General features: G+C 34.7%; 1 pseudogene; it reads right to left on the bottom strand.

Moving 5' to 3' along the window:
* Positions 1-21,455: 21,455 nt before the first annotated feature.
* LOC708945 (14-3-3 protein zeta/delta pseudogene) lies at positions 21,456-23,023 on the bottom strand (annotated as a pseudogene).
* Between the last annotated feature and the right edge of the window lie 1,677 nt (positions 23,024-24,700).

Here is a 24,700-nt window from a genome sequence, read left to right as displayed (position 1 = left end):
GTGGCTTCTCTAGGACAGCTGACTGGACTTACAAAACATTCTTTCCTAAGCAATAAAGACTGACCACAGACTGGTTCTGACCAGCCCACGATGACTGTGCACAAGGTGCTTTTATGCCCTCTGATTGACTTTTTGATGTAAAGACACAAGTTTCAGTTCATGTTAATGTTAAGTTCCCGTGCCAAAGTAGGCATGGGATGAACATACATATTTGTTTGCCATGCATGTGTTTGGTCTTCTTCATTAATATTCCTAGGATTATCATATATCCTACTGAATATGTATGCATAACTGGTTGGGTCCTCTTAGGCATAAAGCCCAGCCTCTATTTTTTATCTCTGAATCATATGCTTTTGGTATTACCTGGAGACTCTGTTTCCTAACCTGCAGATTGTAACCCTTTGTAACAAATAATTCTCTCCTTTTTCTTCTTCCACGTATCTCATGGTGTTTGGTTAACACACTTCCCTGAAGTTCCTAAGCACCTATCTAGCTCCTAAGCTGACAATTTCAATACAATCCAGTAAACTGTTATTATCCCTGCATATATTTTAAAAAGTCAATTGACCGGAATAATTGAGAGGGGAAAAGAGACAACCAAGTCTGACTCTTTAGGATTGAATTTAAAAGCCAAGTGTTGAGAGTATTACTATTTGGAAATGAACATATTATTCCCTTTGTCCAAAAATCATGGTACAAGGGCTTTGAAAAGATAGTTTTATGTAGACTATTTCCACTAAAAATACATGCTGCACAGAATTCCATTTGAGTTTGCCTTCTCCCCTTCTTCTCAAATGCCAGGCTTCAAAAATAAATGCAGTATTATACCTATCTTTCAAGTTTGGACACTAAATAAAATAATTGTCTCAGATAGCCCAGAAACAAGCTTAAGGCACTTATTCAAATTCAGAGCAAATACTGAGAAAACATGAAAAAAAAATCACGAGCTGATAACCATTTACACAATATTAAATTTTTTTCTAAATGACAGATGAAGACAATCAAGCATAACATAGGCTATGGTCTGAATGTGCCCTCCAAAATTCATATATTGAAACTTAATTGCAATGTCTTACTATTAAGAGATGGGCCTTTAAGAGGTGATGAGGTCATGAGGGCAGAACCTTCATGAATGAAATTAGGAGCCTTATAAAAGGGCTTGGAAGAAGGGGCCTCTTCTCTTCCACTCTTTGCCATGTAAGAAAACAACATTGGCCCACTATTTATCTTCCATCTTTTCTGCCCTGTGAGAACACCAAGAAGGCACCCTCTATGGCGTTCAGCCAATGCCGAAACTCCTGGTGTCTTGATCTAGGACTTTTCAGCTTCCAGAAATGTGTGAAAATAAATTTCGCTTCTCTATAGATTGATGAATCTTTGTCATTTTTTTTTTATAGCAGCAGAAACAGGGTGAGATAATATGTGAATCCCCAAAAGAGAATATTTGAAATAAAATAAGAATATGTGGGTAATAAATACTAGATCAAAAATCCAATTATGAAACAAAATGATAAAAGAGATAGGTGAGATGTTAAATTAATTTTTGGGAAATAACACCTGAAAGAATGGATAAATAAATTAGAAACAGAAAGCAATGCTTATGACATTAAAATGAATTTACTAATTAAAATTATTTAAGGCAGTCTCGAGCTGAGAATAGTAAAAATTAATTAAAACAATTAGAAAATAATCAGAATGAGGATGATCAAAATATTTTAAAGTAGTGACAACTGAAATCTGATGTCCCAAAAGTAGAGAAAAAATGGAACTGAAAGTTATCCTAATAATCAAACAAAAATTAATTTCTAAAATAAAAAATGAATACTTTAAATCTTGAAATAGCTGTGTTATAAAGACACACTATTAGCTGGGAAAATGTATACAATTTATAAAAATATATTAAAATTAAGCTTCTGAGTTTAAAATATAATGATTTTTTTCTAGTCAAAATGGAAACTTTTCAAAAAAGGAAATAATTTGATAGACCTCAAAAGTTATTTAGTAACATTTAAAGCTAGAAGACTGAAAATTATTTACACAGTTCTGAAGGGAAGAAAGTGAGAGATAAGTACATGATACTAAGATTTAGATTTTGTTCATTCTCACATAAAGGTGATGAGTAAATATTACCAAACTTGATCTCAGAGAATTAATATCCATTAGTCTTTATTGAAAGCAAATTCTGTATGACATATTCAAACCAGAAAAATTAAAAACATTCTGGAATAATCTCTGATTCAATGGTGTACATTGAATTCCTTCAAATATAGCAAAAGACCAAAGAAATGTGAATCAAATAAATGTCAGAACTATTGACAAGTTATAATTATGATGTAAATCATATAAATTGGGGATGAAATTACTTCCATAGCAAAAGTTTAGCTAATAGCTAAAACTAAAATGCATGGTTAAAAATAATGACTAAAACTATGCATACATATATCATACTATTTCTTAATCTTAGAGACATCTATCAGAGAAAAAAACAATATATAAAGATATATATCTAAAATTCAGTAGAGATTAGAGTTCCATTTCAATATCTTTCAGCTAAATTAAATAAAATTATGTTTAAAATTTTATTTAAAAATCCATAGATAGTACTAATCCATTAATGTGGATAAGCCCCCCAAAAAGGTTGTCACACTGGCCCTTTGCTCTTGCTGGTGGAGGGCAGCCGCCCCACACGATGAGGCAAAGGACTCACTTAGCTGTTAACACCTAAGCCGTCCACAGATGGCTGAGCTGAAAGAGCACTGTAACACACCTTCTGGAGCTTCAGGGAGTCGCAGGCATCTCTACCTGGACGATGCCATGGGGCCCGCACAGAGTTTGCTCATGCTACTGCCCAAAAGCAGCTGGCCAGACCCCATACTCGCTTGTCTAGGTGCTCCTTCCCACAATGGATTGAGCCAGGCAAGCTGAGTAAATGGAGTTTGTTCCGGTCAGTGTCCGAAGGTGGTTGTCCAGTTCCTGCACTTGCTCACTCCTGGTTCCTGGACTTGTTTGCTTGCACACTCCCTCCTGCAAGGGGTACAAGGACAGGATAAGTAAATGAGACACCCCTGTCATGAGTCCCACAAAGGGGTCAAGAAAATATCCTGTATTATAGGTTAGACTTTATAAACAGTGGTACTTATCTGGAGGTTTATTAGTGACTGCTTTTAAGATATTTAAAAAATTCACTCTTGTCATTGTGTTTACATTCATCTCCACAGATGCGCCTTTGACCTTTATGTGAATGATGCCATTACTCTGATGAGCAAATATGGGAACTCACACCATACAGACCTATGATAAATAGCTTTATAGATCCCATTAATTACACCATAAGTGACACATGCTTTCTTTTAGAGATGACTTAATTTGTGGAATAGATGAGAATGAGATAAGGATTTCATTCAAGGGCAGGGTCAAGATGATGAACTACAAGCAGCTCATGTGTGTTGCCCTCAGGAATGGGAAACAAAAGGGTTAGTGAACCCTGACCTTGCAAGTGAATCATTTGAGAAACCATGTCAGGATCCATCAAAGCAGCAGGGGAACACAGAGAGCAGAGAGGAGCCAAGCTGGGCACTGACCTGTCTAGGCTTAGAGCAGAGCAAGGAAAACCTCTGCAACATGAGAAAGGAAGAGTGACAGCTCCGAGGGGGATTCATGCTCTGCATAGGGACCTTTACAAAAATAGGAATGTGGAAATCTCCCTTTCCCCCTCCCCAGCAGTCCTGCAGTGTGCTTCTTGTTTGAGGCAGAGAGCCACCCAAACATTTTTCCAGGTGAACTTACAAGGAGATCTTATAAGCTTTGAGCCCAAGAGAAGACCAGCAATGATGTCACAGGTAAAATAGAAGACACAGTTGTGGTGCCTGGGAGCAGTAAGATGAGTCCCTTTGCTAGAAGGGGCTTAGCACCATTTTCCAGCCCAGCTATCGTGCTTTGGCCCAAACTTGGCTGGCTACTCCACCGACCCAACTACTAGTAACCAAGTGAGCAACGCTTACTCAAGATTCCAACCCACTGGTCACAATTTAGTGTAAACTGAGCTGGAGTGCATAGTCTCCTCATGTCCCAGGAAACACCCAGATGACAGGGCATGTTACCTCACTAAACCACATCAATTATAGCCAGGTGAGCAATGCCTCTAGAACTTCTGACCCAGTATCCCTGTATCTGTGTGTACTCAGAGCGTGCAGCATTCCATTGGTCCAGGAAACACCTAGGTGAAAGAGTATATGAGGATGCTCACCTTCATCACTAGTAGGCAGGTGGGCAATACCTGTTAGAGACTCTGACCCACCGGTTCTGCTTCGGTGGGAATTCAGGCAGTAGGTACAGCCTCTTGTTGTCCCAGGAAGCACCCATACAGGAGGGCAGGTGTCCCCCAGAATTGCTGCTGCTGATAGCCCGGTAAGCCAAACCTGCTAGAGCTTTCTGCCCAGCAGTTCTACTGCTGTCTGAATTGGCTGGGCAGCACACTCTGCTATTGCCTTGGAAACACCCAGACTATAGGGCAGACAATTACACTGACCCCTACCTCCAACAGTCAGATGGGCCATAACTGTTTAGAGCTTCCAATCAGTATCCCCCTTTCCATCTGAATTCTACTGACAGGTGTAACCCTGGGCTGCCCCAGAAAGCATAAAGACAACACTCTAGGGCTGGCCTGCCAAGGATATGTCTTGTCTGCCAACAGTGGCCCCTGCCTGAGAAAGCCCCATGGACTGGAACAATCAACAATAGAAACAAGGATATGGAGATTGTAATTGGAGACAAAACAAAAACTGTTCACTATTCCAAACCCAGGAGTGGACTAGAATTGAGCCAGTCAACTAAACCCATGTAATATCATAATCACTCACAGAAGAAAAAAGCAAAATATTCGATAGAAAGGATAGCAACTTGAAATAATAAAGGAATATCAGTTCACACAAATGAGAAAGAATGAGTGCAACAAATCTGACAACTCACAAAGTGAGAGTGCCTTCTTCTTTCCAAATGACTGCACTAGTTCTCCAGCAAAGTTTATTGACCAGGCTGAAATGGCTAAAATGACAGAAATAGAATTTAAGATATGGATAGATATAAAGATCATTGAGATTCAGGAGAATGTAAAACCCAATTCAACAAAGCTAAGAATCACAATAAAACAACACAGGAGCTGAAAGATGAAATAGTCATTATAGAAAAGAACCAAACTGATCTGTTAGAGCTGAAAAACACACTATAACAATTGCATAATGCAATCACAAATACTAAGGACAGAATAGGCTACACTGAGGAAAGGATCTTAGAACTTAATGATAGGCTTTCGAAATAACACAGTTGGGCAAAAATAAATAAAAATAAACAATATCTGAGAAATACAGAATGATGTAAAGAGACAAAATATGTGACTCGTTGGCATCACTGATAGAGACAGGGAGAAAGCAAGCAACTTCGAAACTATATTTTAGGATATCGTCCATAAAACTTTCCCAAACTAACTAGACAGGCTAACATTCAAATTCAAGAAATGCAGAGAACACCTGCAAGTATGCAAAAAGACCCCTATCCCAAAGACACATAATCATCAGATTCTCCAAGGTTGAAATGAAATTTAAAAAATATGAAAGGTGGCTAGAGAGAAGAGACTGTTCACATACAAAGGGAACCTCTTCAGGCTAACAGCAGACTTTTAAACAGAAAATCTACAAGCCAAAAGAGATTGGGGACGTATACTCAGCATTCTTCAAGAAAGAAATTTCCAAGCAAGATTTCATATCCAGCCATATTGATGCATAACGAAGGAGAAATAAGAATCTTTTCAGATAAGTAAATTCTGAGAGAATTTACCACGAAACCTGACTTTAAAACGATCCAGAAAGAAGTGATGAATATGGAAAGGAAAGATGGTTACCAAACACTACAAAAGCGTATTTAAGTACTGAGATTACTGACACTATAAAGTAACCACACAAACTAGTCTGCATTATAATGAGCTAACAATACAATAACAGGATCGAATCTGCACCTATCAATACTAACCTTCAATATAAATAGGCTAAGAGTCCCTCAAAAGGCACAGAGTAACTAGCTGGATAAAGAAGCAAGACCCAGTATCATGCTGTCTTCAAGAGATGCATCTCTCATGCTATGACATCCATAGGCTCAAAATAAAGGGATGGAGGAAAAGCTACCAAAAGAATGCAAGACAGAAAAAAGCAGGGCTTGTAATCCTAATTACAGATCAAATGGATTTTAAGAAAGATAAAGAAGAACATTATATAATGGTAAAGATTCAACTCAGCAAGAGAACATATCTTAAATATGTATGTGCCCAACAATAGAGCACCCAGATTTATAAAGCAAGTTATTTTAAATCTATAAAGAGACTGAGATTCCTACACAATAATAGGAGGAGACCTCAATACCCCACTGACAGTATTAGACAGATCATCAAGGCAGAAAATTGACTAAGATATTCATGACTAGAACTCAAAACTTGACCAAATGGACCTAATAGACATCTACAGAAGTCTTCACCCAAACCAACAGAATACACATTCTTCTCATAGCCATGTAGTTCATACTTCAAAATTAACCACATAATCAGACAAAATACAATAATCAGCAAATTCAAACAAAAAAACAAAATCATATCAACCACTGTCAAAGACCAAGCACAATAGTAATAGAAATTAATAGTAAGAAAGTCACTCAAAACCATACAATTACATGTAAAATAAAATAAAATAAATTACTACTGAATGACTTTGGCAGAAATAAAGAAATTCTTTGAAACTAAGGAGAACAAAGATATAAAATACCAGATTCTCCAGAACACAGTTAAACAGTTTTAGAGGGAAGTTGATAGCATTGAATGCTCACATGAAACATTTTAAAGTATTTCAAATTAACAAACTAGCATCGCAACTAGAAGAACTAGGGAAGCAAGAGCAAATCAACCCCAAAGATATCAAAAGAAAAAAAAAAATCAGTCATAGCTGAACTGAAGAAAATTGAGATACAAAAAAACAAACAAAAAAATCAGTGAATCCAGAAGTTAGTTCTTTGTAAGAATTAAAAGAAAAATACACTACTAGCTAGAGTAAAAAGAAATGAAAAAAGATAGAATATCCAAATAATCATACTTGCAAATGACAAAGGGGATTTTTCCACCAACTACATAGAAAAGCAAAACAAAGCAAAAATCAGTCTAAAATGAAAACAATACTCCAAGCACACAAATTACAAAATCCAGAGGAAATAGATAAATTTATAGACACATTCAGCCTACCAAGACTGAATGTGGAAGAAATGAAATCCTAAACAGACTAACAACAAGTTTTGAAATTGAATAAGTAATAAAAAGTCTGCTGACCAAAAATAGCCCAGGACTAGGTAGAGTCACAGCCAAATTCTACCAGATGTATAGAGAAAAGATGATTGCACAATTTCTCTAAACTGTTCCTAAAAAACGAGAAAGAGGTATTGCTTCCCAACTCATTATATGAAGACAGCATCATCCTGATACCAAAACCTGGCAGAGACACAACAAAACTGAAAACCTCATCCCAATATGCTTGATGAACATAAATGAAAAAAATACTTAATAAAATACCAGCAAACTAAATGCAGAAGCACATCAAAAAGCTAATCCACCATAATCAAGTAAGCTTTATTCATGTGGTACAAGGTTGATTCAACTTATGGAAATCAATAAATATGGTTCCTCTCCTAAACAGAACTAAACACAAAAAAACATGATTATTTCAATAGATGCAGAAAAGACTTTCAATAAAATTCAACATCTCATGATGTTAAAAGCCCTTAATAAAAATAAGCATTGAAGGAACGTACATCAAAATAATAAAAGCCATCTATGACAAAACGACTGCGACCATAATATGGAATTGGCAAAGGTTAGAAGCATTCCATTTGAAAACTGGCATAAGACAAGGATGCCCTCTCTCACCCCTCTCATTTAACATGGTACTGGAAGTCCCGGCTAGAGATATCAGGCAAAGGAAATAAATATAGGGCATCCAAATAGAAAGAGGAAAGTCAAACACTCCATGTTTGCAGATGACATGATTCTATATCTAGAAAACCACCGTCTTTGTCCAAAAGTTTCTTGTTCCGAGAAACAACTTCAGCAAAGTCTCAGGATACAAAACCCAAGTTCAAAACCAGTATAATTTCTATATGCCAACATCCTTCAGGTTTAGAGCCAAATCAGGTACATAATTCCATTCAAAATTGACACAAAAAGAATGAAATACTTAAGAATACAGCTAACCAGGTAGGTGGAAGATCTTTACAATGAGAACCACAAAACACTCCACAAGGAAATCAGAGAAGACAGAAACAAGTGGAAAAACATCTCGTGCTTATGGATAAAAAGAATCAGTATCATTAAAATGGCCATACTACTCAAAGCAGTTTACTAGATTAAATATTATTTCTGTCAAACTACCAATGGCATTCTTCCCAGAATTAGAAAAAGAAAAACTGTTTTCAAATTCATATGGAACCAAAAAGAGCCCAAATAGCCAAGACAATTCCAAGTAAAAAGAACAAAGCTGGAGGCATCACATTGTCTTAGTTCCAACTATACTACTGGACTATAGTAACCAAAACAGCATGCTACTAGTACTAAAACAGGCACATAAACCAGTGGATCAGAATAAGGAGTCCAGAAGTAATGTTTCAAACCTACAACCATCTGATCTTTAACAAAACTGACAAAAACAAGCAATTGGGAAAATATTGTCTATTAAATAATTGATGCTGGGATAATTGGTTAGCTATATGCAGAAGAATGAAATGGGGACACTTCCTTTCACTATATACAAACATCAACTCAAGGTGGAAGAAAGACAAATGTAAAACATAAAATTATAAATAGGCTGGAAGATAACCTAGGCAACACCATTCTGGATATAGGAATTGGCCAAGATTTTATGGCAAAAGTCCAGCTTAAATTTTCACTTTAAGCTGGTCCCAGCTATGTTCTGTGTACAATGTTTTAACTTACATCTGAAAAGGTCACTGCTAGTCAATCTACCTTTCCAATTAGTAGAGTGGCCACAAGGATTAAAGTACTGATTTCTGTGAATCTGAGTAGGGGCTTAGAAAATGTATTAGTCTGTTTTCATGCTATTAATAAAGACATACCTGAGACTAGGTAATTTATAAAGGAAAGAGGTATAATTGACTCACAGTTTCACTTGGCTAGGGAGGCCTCACAGTCATGCCTGAAGGCAAGGGAGGAGCAAATGCATGTCTTACCTGGCAGCAGGCAATATAAGGTGTGCAAGGGAACTCCCACTTATAAAACCATCAGATTTCATGAGACTTATTAACTGTCATGAGAACAGCAGGAGAAGATCCACTCCCATGATCCAATTACCTCCCACCAGGTTTATTCCATGGCATGAGGGAATTATGGAAGCTACAATTTAAGATGAGATTTGGGTGGTGACACAGCCAAACTACATCAGGCAGTAAGATCGATGTTTCTTCTGTGAGATTTTTGACTATTGATCTTAGAGAAAATAAAAACCCCATCTCCACCTAAATTTTGTGCAAAATCTTATCTTTCTTGTGAAGGTAAAATTATCTCTATTACCAAGGTGCAGCATCATACAGGAAAAGAAAATGTTCACATATACTTCTAACTGGAAACAGTAAAGAAGTTTCAGAGACATCATGATACTGATTCTTCCTACCCATGAACATAGAATGTTTTTCCATTTGTTTGTGTCCTCTCTCATTTTCTTGAGCAGTGATTTGTAGTTCTTCTTGAAGAGGTCCTTCACATCCCTTCCAGGGTATTTTATTCTCTTTGTAACTACTGTGAATGGGAGTTCACTCACGAGTTGGCTCTTTGTTTGTCTGTTATTAGTGTATAGGAATACTTGTAATTTTTGCACATTTATTTTGTATGCTGAGATATTGCCGAAGTTGCTTATCAGCTAAGGAGATTTTGGGGTGAGATGGTGGTGTTTTCTAAAAATACAATCATGTCTTCTGAAAACAGATATAATTTGACTTTTTTGCCTATTTAAATACCTCTTATTTCTTTCTCTTGCCTGATTGCTCTGGTCAGAAAAATAGCAAATAACAAAATCAAAGCCATATCCTAGGAAAGAAAATCCCAGGACCCAATCACTTTAATGTTGAATACTTCCAAACATTAAAAAGTTTGTTTTTTAAAAAAACAAAACTAATATCAATATCTTTCAAGCTCTGTCAAAACAGAATAAGAGGAACACTTCCAAACTCATTCTCTGGGGCTAATAGAAAACTAGAAGAAGACACATTAAAAAAAAAAAGAGAGAGAGAGAGAGAGAGAGAACTACAGACTAATATCACTGATAAATATTGGGGTAAAAATCCTGAACAAAATACTAATAAATCCAATTCAACAGCACATTAAATAAAAATCATTCATTATGACCAATTGAGATTTATCTCAGTGATGCTAGGAAAATTAAGTATATGCAAATCAATTGATGCAATATATCTTATCAAATGAAGGTCAAAATCCATACGAACATTTCAATGTATGCTGAAAATGCATTTGATAATGCTTAACATATCTTCCTGATGAAAGCTTCAACAAAATGAATGTACAAGAAATATACCTCAAAGTAGTAGAATCCATCTATGACAGACCCACAGTTAGTATCATACTGAACAGGAAAAAACTAAGTCTTTCTTCTTAAATCTGGAACACAATAAGGATTTCCACTGTCACCACTGTCATTCAGCATAGTCCTGGAAGTCTTAGGTAGAGCAACAAGACAAGTGAAAAAAATAAAGGACATTAAAATTTGAGAGGAAGAAGTAAAATTATCCTTGTTTGCAGATGGTATGTCTTATATTTCAAAAAACCTGAAGGCTTCACCAAAAAAAAAAAAATTAAAACTGATAAATAAATTCCATTAAGTTGCAGATACAAAATGGACACATATAAATGAGTAGCGTTTCTATATGCCAACAGTAAGCAATCTAGAAAAGAAGTAAAACTATAATCCCATTTACAAGAGCAACAAATTAAATTAAATACCTAAAATTTATCTTAACCAATAAATTGAAAGATATCTACAATAAAAACCACAAAGCATTGGTGCAAGAAATGGAAGAGGACACAAAATATAAAAAGATATTTCATTTTCATGAATTAGAAGAAGCAATTTTATTAAAATGCTCATATTTCCTATTCATTCTACAGATTTGACACAATGCCTATCAGAATACCAATTACATTCTTCACAGATATAGAAAAAAAAAATCCCTAAAATGTATGCGAAGTCACAAAAGACCCAGAATAATCAAAGATATTTTGAGCAAAAAGAACAAAACTGGAAGAATCACATTATCTGACTTCAAATTATACTACAGCATTATTATATTATACAGCATGGTAATGACATCAAAAGACAAACATAGGTCAATGGAACATTATTGAGAACCCAGAAACAAATTCCCACACGTAAACTCATTTTTAAGAAAGTTTCCAAGAACATACATTACAAAAAAGACAGTCTCTTTAATAAATGGTCTGGGAAAACCAGATATTTATCTACAGAATAATGATATAATACCTACTTCTTACCTTACACAAAAATCAAATCAAAATGGATTAAAGACTTAAATATAAGACCTCAATCTATAAAACTAATACAGGGACACATTGGGAAAACTCCCCAGGACATTGGTCTGGGCAAAAAATTTCTTGAGAAATACCCTAGAAGTAGAGGCAACCAAAGCAAAAATGGAAAAATGGGATCAAAAGTAGAATTATGGAGCCAAACAGTATCTTCACATTTAATGTGAAAAGGTTATTCCAAGTTACACTTAATCAAAAAAAAAAATTCTTAGATTCATTTAAGTTGTAAATCTTCTCTGGAAAAAGAACTCGCTGACTTAAAGTTTATTTCTCTAAGTATCAGTGACTTTTGCTGTCTTACATGTGAAATGCCTGTTCATTTATGACCTATATTCATATTGGTCTGTTTGTCATTTTGGTTGTTAATTTTTACTAGTTTCACTGTACAATGAACCAATCTTTTGTTACTTGTTTTGTAGGATAGATTCGGAAAAAAATAATTCTGGCTTAAGTGAAAAATGTTAAAGTATCTACCATGGTAGTATATTAGTTCTATTTTTCTTTAAAAATATGTCAATTATCTACATGAGTTAAAAATTATGTTGTAAACTCTTTCTATAATTCCCTTAGTGTCAAAGTTTTAATATGTTTTTAAGTGAAGTTTATACCTCAGCCTGGAGAACGTTTCTTGTGCAATTTGAATGACAGTCTTCTTACTAATCAAGGCAACTGTTGTTGTTTAACTCAAAAGTTTTGATCATAAAGTGCTTTGCTGATTTGTAGCTTTCAGAAGGGTCTGGAATATCCCTGTGACTTTCCCATAAGATTGTTGTGATTTTTGTACTTTTTGCATTATTACTGATTATGGTTAACCACAGTTTGCATAGATTTTAAAAAATTGTTATTATCCTATTTTTAATCATGCCAAATTATGTAGTGTTTTCATATTATGGTTATGAGAAGAGTGTAGCAACAGTCTTCCGAGGAAAGAGAGAAGGAACAAGACATGCTTATCTAAATTATGGCTACATAAAAATGATAATTATTAGTGTAAACTATCTTTTACAAACACATGTTGAATGTCACAACATATCTGAAAAGTAGTTACTGAAAGCAAAATCTTCTCAAAATGGCTCAATTTTATAGCAAGAAGCAGATTGACCTTGCTATTTTTTCTCATTCCACATAAATTCTACTGGAAAATGCTTTAATGTATGTTTTAGGGGAGAAAAAGTTATCCTGACTCTGGATGCACATTAAAGTTAAGTAGCACTATTTGTCTCCCAAACCCTGAAGGAGTATATGAGAGTATTAATATGGTTTGGCTCTGTGTCCCCATGCAAATCTCATTGAATTGTAATAATCCCCATGTGTTATGGGAGGGACCTGGCGGGAGATAATTGAATCACGGGGCCAATTTTCCCCATATTGTTCCTGTGATAGTGAGTGAGTTCCATGAGATCTGATGGTTTCATAAGCGTCTAGCATTTCCCCTGCTGGCATTCATTTCTCTCTTGCCTGTCGCCATGTACGATGCCATGTACAACATGTCTTTTGCCTTCCTCCATGATTGTGAAGCCTCCCCAGACATGTGGAACCTCTTCCATTAAACCTCTTTTTCTTTATAAATTACCCAGTCTGGGGTATGTTTTTATCAGCAGATTAAAAACTGACTAACACAATTTTATAAATTTCTTTGACCTTGGCTTCAGGCAAGGTCACAGATGAGATCTCAACAAATTCTGAAGTATTTATTTTAGACATATCTGACTACAGTGCAATAAATTTTTAAAAAAATAATAATTGATTAAAAAAGAATGCACCACTATTCAAATTACATGTACAAAAATACATACATTTCAGTGTTTCATATAGTGTAGTATACTGAAATGATTATAAGTGTCTCAATTTTTTCCCACTTCTTCTACTCCAGAAATATATACTTCCAGAAGAAAAAATGACATTGATCAACATACATAGACTAGCATAAAATGAAGACATTATGTCCACCAAGTGTTAACACTAGAAGTAATTCTATGATTAGATCCTTGTAAAAGCTATGAAAAAAAGTGACTTTTGGGAGGAAACCAAATGAGACATAGTCCCTGGAAGTATAGAGTACAATTTAGAATGCAGTGAATTCCTGCTTAAATAAATAAATAAATAAATAAATAAATAAATAAAACAAATGTAATGGAACTAGAGATCTTCCTAGACTAAAGCAGAGTCAATTAAAAAAATTGTGAAGACATACTCTTACATGCAGAGTGTTCATAAATCAATACCTGTTGAAAATTTCCTAAAGAAAACCATATAAGAAAATAACCATATACAATAGAAAGATTTGCATCCAAGATTTGTAGATAGAGAAAAATGTCAGAATGAGATGTTTATGTTTTATTTTTATTTTTTGAGATAGGATGTTGCTGTATTGCCCAGAGTGGTATGTTTTCAGTGATATGATTATGACTCATTGCAGCTTCAACCTTCCCAGCTCAAGCAATTGTCTCACCTCAGCCCCCTGAACAGATCACAGATTCATGCTACCACATCCAGGTAATGTTTTTAATTTTTTGTAGAGGCAAGCTCTCGCTATGTTGCTCCTGGGCTCAAGGAATCCTTCCACCTTGGCCTCTCAAAGTGTTGGAATTATAAGTGTGTAGCACTGAAACTGGACAGAATAAAAATTGTAAATAAGCATGATTCGAATATTCAGAGCAAAAAGAGTCACTAACATAAGACAAAGATGGAATGGTAAAAGAAGCATGAATTCTAAAAACCAAACAAGCATAATGTGATACTACCTTACTCCTGCAAGAATGGCCATAATCAAAAAAAACCAAAACAGTAGATGTTGGCATGGATGTGGTGATCAGGGAACACTTCTACACTGCTAGTCGGGTTGCAAACTAGTATAAACACTATGGAAAACAGTGTGGAGGTTCCCTAGAGAACTAAAAGTAGAACTACCATTTGATCCAGCAATCCCACTACTGAGTATCTATCCAGAGGAAAAGAAGTCATTATATACAAAAGTTACTTGCACATGCATGTTTATAGCAGCATAATTCACAATTGCGAAATCGTGGACCAATGCAAATATATATGATGGGATAATACTCAGCCATGATAAGGAATGAGTTAACAGCATTCACAGCAACCTGGATGAGATTGAAAACTATGATTCTCAGTGAAGTAATTCAGGAATGGAAAATCACACATCATATATTCTCACTGATATGTGGGAATTAAGCTATCAGGACGCAAACGCATAAGAATGATACAATGGACTTTGGGGACTTGTGGGTAAGGATGGAAGGGGGTGAAGGGTAAGGAATAAAAGACTACAAATAGGGTGCAGTGTCTACTGCTCAGGTTATGGGTGCACCAAAATCTCACAGATCACCACTAGAGAACTTATTCATGTAACCAAACACCACCTCTACCCCGATAACCTATGGAAAAATAAAAAAATAAAATAAAATAGATATTTTTATTTTTGAAATTAGAAATTGGTTCCCTAAGTATATGAAATATTGCCCCCGAGAGAAATCACATAGTGCTCTAGACACTGCCAATAAACTGATGAAAACATATACATTTTTTTTTGTTAACAACTTGCATTACAGCTGTCCTCATCACCTGCTTTTCTTCTAAAGCTCTCATGTTTCCAGTTGTTTGCTTGATCTTAACCACCCATCCCACGCTTTGTTGAAATGTTTGTGATCTAATTCAATGTGTTTGTTTCCATTTTTGTTTCATGCTATCCCAACTCTTGCAACTTGCATGTCCTCATTATGATTATCAATTCAACTACAAAGATCACCTTATCTGACCAAGGACTATTCATTAATTTTTACTAGTTTGTCTGACCTTGGCTAACCTTATATCCTTTGCCAGTCACTCTGAACCACAATCATGATGACTCAGGATTGTAGATCTCTTTCAATTAACAAATTTATATTTTGTAAAATATCTATACCAGAGAAGAATCTATAGAAAAGAACACAACATGAAAAATTGAGGACAGAATATGAACAAAATTCTGACTGGATTATAAACCAAGAAAGTGATTAATCAGATTAATAATTAGGGATTTACAGTAAAATCACTGATACATTTTTATATTTTGCACTGATAAAATTAATATTTATTTACAGGCCAAGCACCAAATAACTGGCGACTCCAGGGCTGGTTTGTTTGGCATATGACTGGTGATAGGTGAATGGTACACAGGGGCCCAGAAGAGCAGATTGCAACCTACTAGTATCTCAATTCTCATTATACTTTTGGACATTAGGAAACAGACTACCAGTGGGACTGAAAATTCTGTGTGCCAACTCTAAGCTCATCTTTGTCGGAAACTCTATATGCCACAACTTACAAAAACATTATTTTCGAAAGAAAGCCATGCCTCTTACTTATCTGAATCTAAGATTCAATGGCCAATGGTACAAGAACTTTGGGGATGCTAGCAAATGAGAAATTTGAAATTTGTTTACCAGTTTTCAATTGATTGTTCACCAGGTGCAAATAAAGTTTTGTGATGTTGAATCAGGACCCTGTAAACATTCCTCATTTGCCAGCTGTCTGAGTGGTAAGTTTCATCAATAGAGGACACTGGAGTGACTGAGAGGGAGTGTAGGCAGGAAGACACATCCCTCCCAAGGTCCTACTCTTCACTGTCATTCAGTAATTTTTGTGAAGATTATTGGGTTTTAATAATATGTATTTTAAAGAATGTATGTAAAAATATACTTAAAGAATATAAGAAGGACATTTCAATTAGCATATTTGTTTTATCTTTTAAGAAACGTAGCATTCTGCTCAGGAATCAATATAGAAAACTCCTACATATACTATTTGTCCTTGACGTAGATAGACTCAGCTTTATATGTTATTTTCAAGACTAACTTCACAATTATTTGATTTTTGCTTTCAACCTCTGTGGTGCTTGCATATTCCTATCTTTAAGTATCATATTCAAAATAAAAATAAAAGAGATTATCACAGAGATGAAGAATGTTACATAAATACAGTCATTCTATGTGATTACTTAAAGTTTATGTGTTTACATATTGCTAATGGCTGAGACATTTAAAAGTTTGCTGAATCAATATCAAAGAGACAGATGCACAATATTATAACTTTTTGAATTTAATATACTTTGGGATTCTGATGACTCTCTATCAAGTACACCTTTATATGAACATATTTTCCTAACTATACATGTATATATCACTTTACATAAAAAGACTTTTCAAAATTAAACAAATCAAAGTGAAAGTATTCTTTGATCTCCTATGGATAGATATTAATTTATGTATCTAGCTATGTGGTCTAAGAATTGCAAAGAAGATCTACTTTGACAAAGTCATTAATACATTTCCAAATGATATTTTGTTAAGAAAATATAAATAAACTAGCTTCCATAGTACATGTTAAGCTTCATTACTGACTTAGGCTAGTATTTATATGTAAGGTTTACCCCTTTTAAAAAAAAAACACATTAAAATAATTAAAGAGCATTAATGCATTACTTTTTTCCTTCCTTGTATTTCACTATTATTTCTTTTTAATGGAATGACTATATGTTCAGTTTAATAAAATATTCAGCATATATTTATTTTCTAGATGTTATCATACTTAGTTTCATTACCAATTATTGTTAAAAGTATTATTTATAGATGAGCACTGTAAAATTATTTCCCATGCATCATAAATTATTATTATCCTTTTTTTCATTCAGCTGTTCAGATATATCTCATCAGACAAAAGAACTGCTCTTAAGTTCATTTCTTTCTTCTCTGTGACTTGCTTTTCAATTCTTGTTCTGAATCTAAAGGCTATAATGACCAAAATTTAAAGGCAAGATTTAGAGAGCTTTTGTCATTTATCATGCTTTCTCCAGCATAGACTTTAAAAATTATTGTACAGAATATTTGGTTCTTTATTCAATCTACAATTTATTTTTCTCTGTGTTATGAGAGGATAGTAAGCAAAATGACTATATACATTTCTGGTTTGTATATCCTCAGTATGCCAGGTATTAAAGTAATTGGAAGTATCTGACTTGACAAGGTAAGACTAAGAAGTGTGACATCTTAGTTCAGAAGAGAAATCTTGTAACCTTATAATCTAGAGGGACTGGACTAAACTTTCTGGGCTCCATCTATCATTCCTAACTAAAAGGAACTAGCTTCTCCTTTTGTTTTGTGTATTACTATCCAATTACAAAGGGTCACCACTAAAGCAAAAATGGCAACTCAAGCACGTTTAAGGCCATATGAGGAAAACATCTTTAGAGTTTCTAAACAAATAGTTTACCAGGTTGCATAGTTTTAGACAGGAAGCCAATTATGACCATCTAGTATTTTTGAAACAAAGAATATTTTCATGAGGAAATATTGTGTATTTCATATAGAATGTGAATTTAAACTTCTATGTAACACAGAAGACTTGCCTAAACACCACGCTAAGAGACTTGGCCAAGTTTAGTTCAGCTTATGTGTGCACTAGGTGACGGATTTGTCCCAAAAAGTGACCCCAGCCTCCATGTTGAGACTTTGCTGAAAATAGCATGAACCTGCCAGACTGCAAAACATATACTGTTTAGCTGATGTTCCTGAACAATTAGCAATTATTTTCCACTTCCTTTTTATGTAATATTCTGTTTTCATATAGTCCTACTAGTCCCTTGTTTTCCTCATTTTTGTTTCCTCATATTTCCTTTTTATTCATATCTGTTTTCTCTTTATAAACCTCAGTACCTTTGTTTCAGTTGGAGTTGAGCTCAGTTTATACAGTAGTCTCTATCCCCTACTTCAGTAGTCAAAATAACATCTGCTTTGCAATCTTTAACAAGGACCTTGCTTTGATTTTCTTTGACAGAAACACATATATTCTGTTTGATTGTATTTTGTTTATACAGAAGATGTTGTTAAAATGCACAATTAAAATGCCTAGTCTTTCTGATTTCAAATCAACAGATTAAAATTCCAGTGAATCTTGTGTTTTTTTTTTACTTTAAAAATATACACTTGTAAGCATAAAAATTCAATTATCTGAGGTTTTCTAAAATTATAATTACACATTACTTAATGTTTAGCCAAGAGTAAAATATTTAAATAAATCAGGAATTACAGGTTTTATGAAATGTAGAGGAGAATCTTGCCACAACTTAATGCATAGAAATGGAATTAAATGGAATGATCTCTGGTGTCATGCCTACCAGCCTTAGTTCTCAAAGAGTGCTAATATCTCTTTTCCTTCTTTATGGACTTAACAAACTTTTGATAACCGAAAAAGCAATATTTTATGACAAATAGAGTAAGAATTTCCATGCAGGCCAGCACATGCAGAGAGTAGTACTGGAACCAGGTGAGGTTGTGGGCAGTTGGCACAGGTACTTGGTTGCTTTTTGGTGTGTGACAAACTCAATCCAGAAGACTTCTTAGGACTTCATAGGCTGAACATAATGAATGATCCATAATCATGTAACATTCTCTCTACAGATAAAATAAAATCAAATAGTCAACAACTTATAGAATAAACTAGAAAAGATAAATATGTGAAATTTTTTTTGCAGAAGTTTAAAATGAGTGCCACATAACATGGATGAAAACTAAAATATTTTATTTCAAAGTGATTATAGAGATTTTGGTTTATGGACTAGAATTTGTTGGATGCATAAGTTTTCAAGATGTAAAGAGAGAACTTAAGAGAGAATAAGTATTTCTAGCCTAGAGAGTGGAAGAAGTTAAAGCCAAAATTAAATGTACATATATATATACCCACACACATATATATATACACACATATATATACATATATACATATATATACATGTATGTATAATTTGAGAATACAAAGTTTAATTATCTGCTATAACAATTATTAATGGATGTTGTATACAGGGTTCAAAATAGTAATGGATGTGGTATACAAGGTTCAAAATAGTATCAAAGCCTAGAGATAGGAAACAAATCTATGACAAGATTCAGGTCTACTTCCAGGCAAAGCTGATAAGAAGTTAGTATTGATCAGGAGTTAGTATTGGCATTATATCAGTGGATTAATGTTTAAAAGCATGAAGCTGGTTATATTTAGTTTGAATCTTAGAATACCTGGTGGAATTATTCTCATGATAAAGAGGTTCTCAGTAAACATTTGCAATTATTACTCTCTTTTTTGTATTGTGGTTTTTAGAATCTAAGTGGTGCTCAATATTTTAATTTAAGGCTTTGTACTTCCATTTGTTTTTGCTGTTGAAATAATTATAGACTAATAGACAAAGAATAAGAATGCATGTCAGTATTTGGCTTACCATGTCGAAACCAAAAACTGCTATATAGAAGCCTCATATTTCTGGTTGGAGACATTTTGGCAACTTATTTCTTTCAAGTCAATTATTTTTTTATTTTATTTTTTTTTTCAAAAAAAGCAACCACAGCTATAAAACAAAGAATATAGCTACATGTATACTAGTATCTTCTTTTTATAATAATTTTTAAAAGTCAAATTTGAAAGCTCTGGTAGTTTAAAATTTATCAATGATAGGAACAAAATCTTAGCATGAAAAATTTGGAAGGCATTAAATATAATGGCAATTAGAGTTTCATTATGTCATTCTGATTTAATGAAAATGAATTATTTTTTTCCATCATCAATATTTATTGAGCATTTACAGTGTACTAGGCACAATAGAACATACAGAAAACATTGTCCCTGCTCTTGAGGAGTTTACATTCTAAAAGAAAAAATACACTTCTTTTAAAATGGCATTTTTGTTTGGTGTTTTCTGCAAAGTACTGAGAAAATGTTTTGTTACAGTGAGCTTTGGGTATAACTTAGCCCCTTCATTATTTAGAGAAGAGAGGAAGAAGAAAGAGGAAGGATTTTAAAGGCAGACAATGACAGACCATTCAGGATAGGTAGGGTTTTAAAGGGAGATAAACACAATCTCATCAACTAAGGACAGATTTGCTACGGTAAATAGGATGGGGAAATAGTCTGTGGGGTGCAAGCAAAGAAAGCAGGGTGCCTTAGACATTGAGTGGAGCCAGAAATATCATGCGGCCTTTTCCCAAGTACATGGCCCCCAAGTAGGAATGGTTGGTGACAAGACAGAAGGCTAAAAAAGGAAGGTAATCTTGTGCACCTGACAAATAGAATAAAGGATCAAAATTGAAGGCAGTCTGTAAGAGTATCAAGAAATTCTTAAAAACCAAAAAGTGATTTGGAAGCACAAAACTTACAGTTAATGCTACCCAGTGTGATGATGGGCCAAGAACATTGTACCTTCCTAAGTTAGAAAATGCCATATACCAAAATTTTAAATGGAACATATTATATTGTTTTGCAATCAATCTCCCCCACTCCCAGAAAAAATAGGAACTCATTTTTTTTCAGGGTGGAGAGGAAGAGAGGGGATCATGGGACATGGAAACAGTAGTTATATTAGTAGTTTTGTTGTTATGATAAATTTTGTGTTTAAACTTGGTAAAAGCCCATTAGCTGCCAAGAGGGAATAAGGAATAAATTTCAAAAAAATGTACAATTTCCTTTAGAGAAGTTTCAGAACCAAAAGACTAATTTACATGAAAAGCTGTAGAGAAAGTAGTTGAAAAGTCCATTCATAAAACTTTTATTCCACTTACATGAATTTAATACACGTGTTCTTAACAATTATGCTTGGATTGTTCATGAAAATTTCATAAGATATTAAACAAAGCTAGCCATCATCTCAAGTTATTTCCCTGTTAACTATTTTTACAGCACATGCATGTTAGGCAAGTATCAAAAAAAAAAAAAATCACAAAAGCAAAAAACCTTAAAAAAAAGTTAAATACGTGGGTTTTTTGTTTTAGTGCTGTGCTTAATATACATGAAGTAATCAATACCAAGCAATTCATTTTTACTGCATCTTTACTTTTACATTTGTTCTTAGGTTGCCTAAAACATTTAAATACAAATAAAATGAGTGTAGCAAAAATAATGAAAGCTAACAGCAGGTAACTTTACAAATAATGGAATGTGAACCATTTCTGACCTTATCCAGAGTAAAATGGGTCACAACTTTGTCTAAAGGAACATTTCTGCAGCTGTAGTCAAAGATGTGCATATTGAGATTGAGTGTTCCACAGATACACATGGTTTAACCTATGGTGTCCATGGGGTATGTCTCTACCACAGCCTTCTAAGCGCTCCAGACCTTAAAGTACCCACAATTACTACACCTGTGACTGGAACTAATGATCCCTTTTATTCCCCACCAGGACAAACCAATATATAGGCAGTTTTCTTTGCTTAGACACGGAAGCAGTTTTACACTGGCCCTTGTGAAGCCACAATGTACCAAAAGTAGTATGCCAAACATTTAGAGCTTGTATAAAAATTCCACAGCCCCATATTGGCCACCTCAAGATGAAAACAGATAACTCCCTAAATGTTAACTGGCTCTACTCCCCTAATATTAAACATAAAAACTACATGAGAAATACAGAAATTCAAATAGAAGTAACATAAACCTGTCATAAATCGTAAACAAAAAACTATTTGTGGGACAGCATGGATGACAAATGGTCTACGGTGTAAATTTTAGAATGAGGCAGACAAAAGTTGGAAGTCTAGTTAATTTTCCCCTCCTTCTCCTGCTTCAGCTTCGCCTCCTTGGGTATCCGATGTCCACAATGTCAAGTTGTCTCTCAGTAATTGCATTATTACTGTGCTGTCTTTGTATGACCCTTCACTTAATGTATCAAGTTCAGCAATGGCTTCATCAAAAGCTGACTTTGTAAGAGAGCAGGCTTTCTCTGGGGAGTTCAGAATCTCATAATAGAACACAGAGAAGTTAAGGGCCAGACCCAGTCTGATAGGATGTGTTGGTTCCATTTCCTTTTTGCTGATTTCAAAAGCTTCTTGGTATGCTTGTTGTGACTGATCCACAGTCCCTTTCTTGTCATCACCAGTGGCAACCTCAGCCAAGTAATGATAGTAATCGCCTTTCATTTTCAAATAGAAGACTTTGCTCTCTGCTTATGAAGCATTGGGAATCAAGAATTTTTCCAAAAGAGACAGTACATCATTGCAGATATCTCTTAGCTCCGTCTCAATTTTCTCTCTGTATTCTCGAGCCATCTACTGTTTTTTCTCAGCACCTTCCGTAAGTTCAATACTTGAGACGACCCTCCAAGATGACCTACGGGATCCTATAACATTTTTATAAGCAACTGAGAGAAGATTCCTCTCCTCATTGGATAATTCAGCTCCTTGCTCAGTTACAGACTTCATGCAGGCTGCCATGTCATCATATCATTCAGCCTGCTCGGCCAGTTTGGCCTTCTGAACCAGCTCATTTTTATCCATGACTGGATGTTCTTTTTGTCTTGTAGAAGCAAGGTTTGAGGTACGTCGTAGTCCCCAGGGTTCCAGCTGGTGGTGGGAGTGGACCACAGGCTGGGTGATGAATGGGGACAGTAGCCAAAAATGAATTATTTTTAAAGAGTTTTAAAAATAAGGGAAAATGTGCAACTAATGTGAGATGCTAGACATGTTTATTTGCTTCACTGTGGCAAAATTTTTACTCTGTATTTATATCCCATAACATCACTTTGTATACCTTCAATATACAAAATAAAATTTATTTAAAATATAACATTTGATGAGCTGTCTTACTGAAAGACCCGCATAAATTAGTCAGTACTATCATGAAATTCATGGTTCCCTGCTTCAGGTTTGTTCTCAATCTTCCTCATAATCCTTCTATTACCATCATCAGCAATTTCTCTTATTTCACTTTTCAACTATTTCAAAACATAGGCATTATCCTAAAACCTCTGTCAAATATTTCCATTAAAACCACACACATACACACAAAAAAACCAGATTGTGATACTCACAATGGTTTGTTAACGATTGTCTTCAAGCATTAAAAAATACATATATGTACTCAGCATTGTGTTCATGTTCAGAGTCACTGCTGCTCCTTTGGTCTTCATGTAAGAACTCATCAATACATGCTATGTAGTTAAAAAAAAAAAAAAAACCTGTACATTCACAAACGATCATTAATGAGTGCTTTTAATGCATTGAGCAAATCTGTAGTTGACATAATTTTTGTGTCCAGTTTAACAGCTTCTCCCCTAGCCTTCATGTGAACAATGTTATCAGATTGATCTGCAAACAAAGGAAGCCCCCTCCACATAGGGATCCCATGGCAGATCCTCTTACAGGTGCCGTTGGCTCCACCATGAGTTATGAAAGCTTTGGTTTTTGGATGACCTAAGATTCAATTAATTTTTGAATAATTATTTTTTATAAGTCTTAGAAATGAAATGAGCAATGCACAATATGAGGCAATGAGACGGGCAGTGTTCTCTAGATAACAAATTACCATTGCAGAAAAACTGCATTAAAATAGCTTCAATCTCAGAGGAAGAAACACCTCTGAGGCGATAAGTGAAGGCTCCACAAGTGGTATGTGACTTGAGACTTGAAGAATGAATACAAGATTGTCAAGTGGACAAATAGAGCACACCATGAATAAAGAAAACTACAAACCCCTGCTCCAGACCTCAAAACCAGGATGCAAGGTAGGACATGTTCTTTTAGAGAAATAGCGGAGTCACTGAGTGTGATAGGGTGTGGTGTCCAGGGCAGCAGGGAGTGGGGTGGTGGTGGTGCTCGAATAGAGGAAGGACAGGCCACACTTCATCACAAAATGCATTACCACTTCGTAATAAAGACTAGGGATTTATTCCCATAGAATATACAGTCACTGATAATAAAAGAAGAGCTGTTATTTTTTAGTTGTATTTGAAATATCTATATATTAGGAGAAAGTGTAGGTGTAACATTCAAATTAAGAGACAGACAAACCAGAAAATTATTGGAAAGCTATCTGTGCAATGTAACTACACTAGAAACAAAGGTAGCTAGTTTCTGGCCATAAATGATATGACTGTGTATAATAAAATGCAAACTGTTGTAGTTTATTGTATTTTCCCCCAGAACTGGGATAGTAATGTAATGAAGTTAGATTTTGAGTTTTTAAATAATAAATGGTGAAAGAGTTAGTTTTCTGTTGGATCATTTTCAACCTGT

This window comes from Macaca mulatta, chromosome 5 (assembly GCF_049350105.2).
Source record: "Macaca mulatta isolate MMU2019108-1 chromosome 5, T2T-MMU8v2.0, whole genome shotgun sequence".
NCBI classification, from domain to species: Eukaryota; Metazoa; Chordata; class Mammalia; order Primates; family Cercopithecidae; genus Macaca; species Macaca mulatta.
This window is presented reverse-complemented; position numbering and strand designations above follow the sequence as displayed.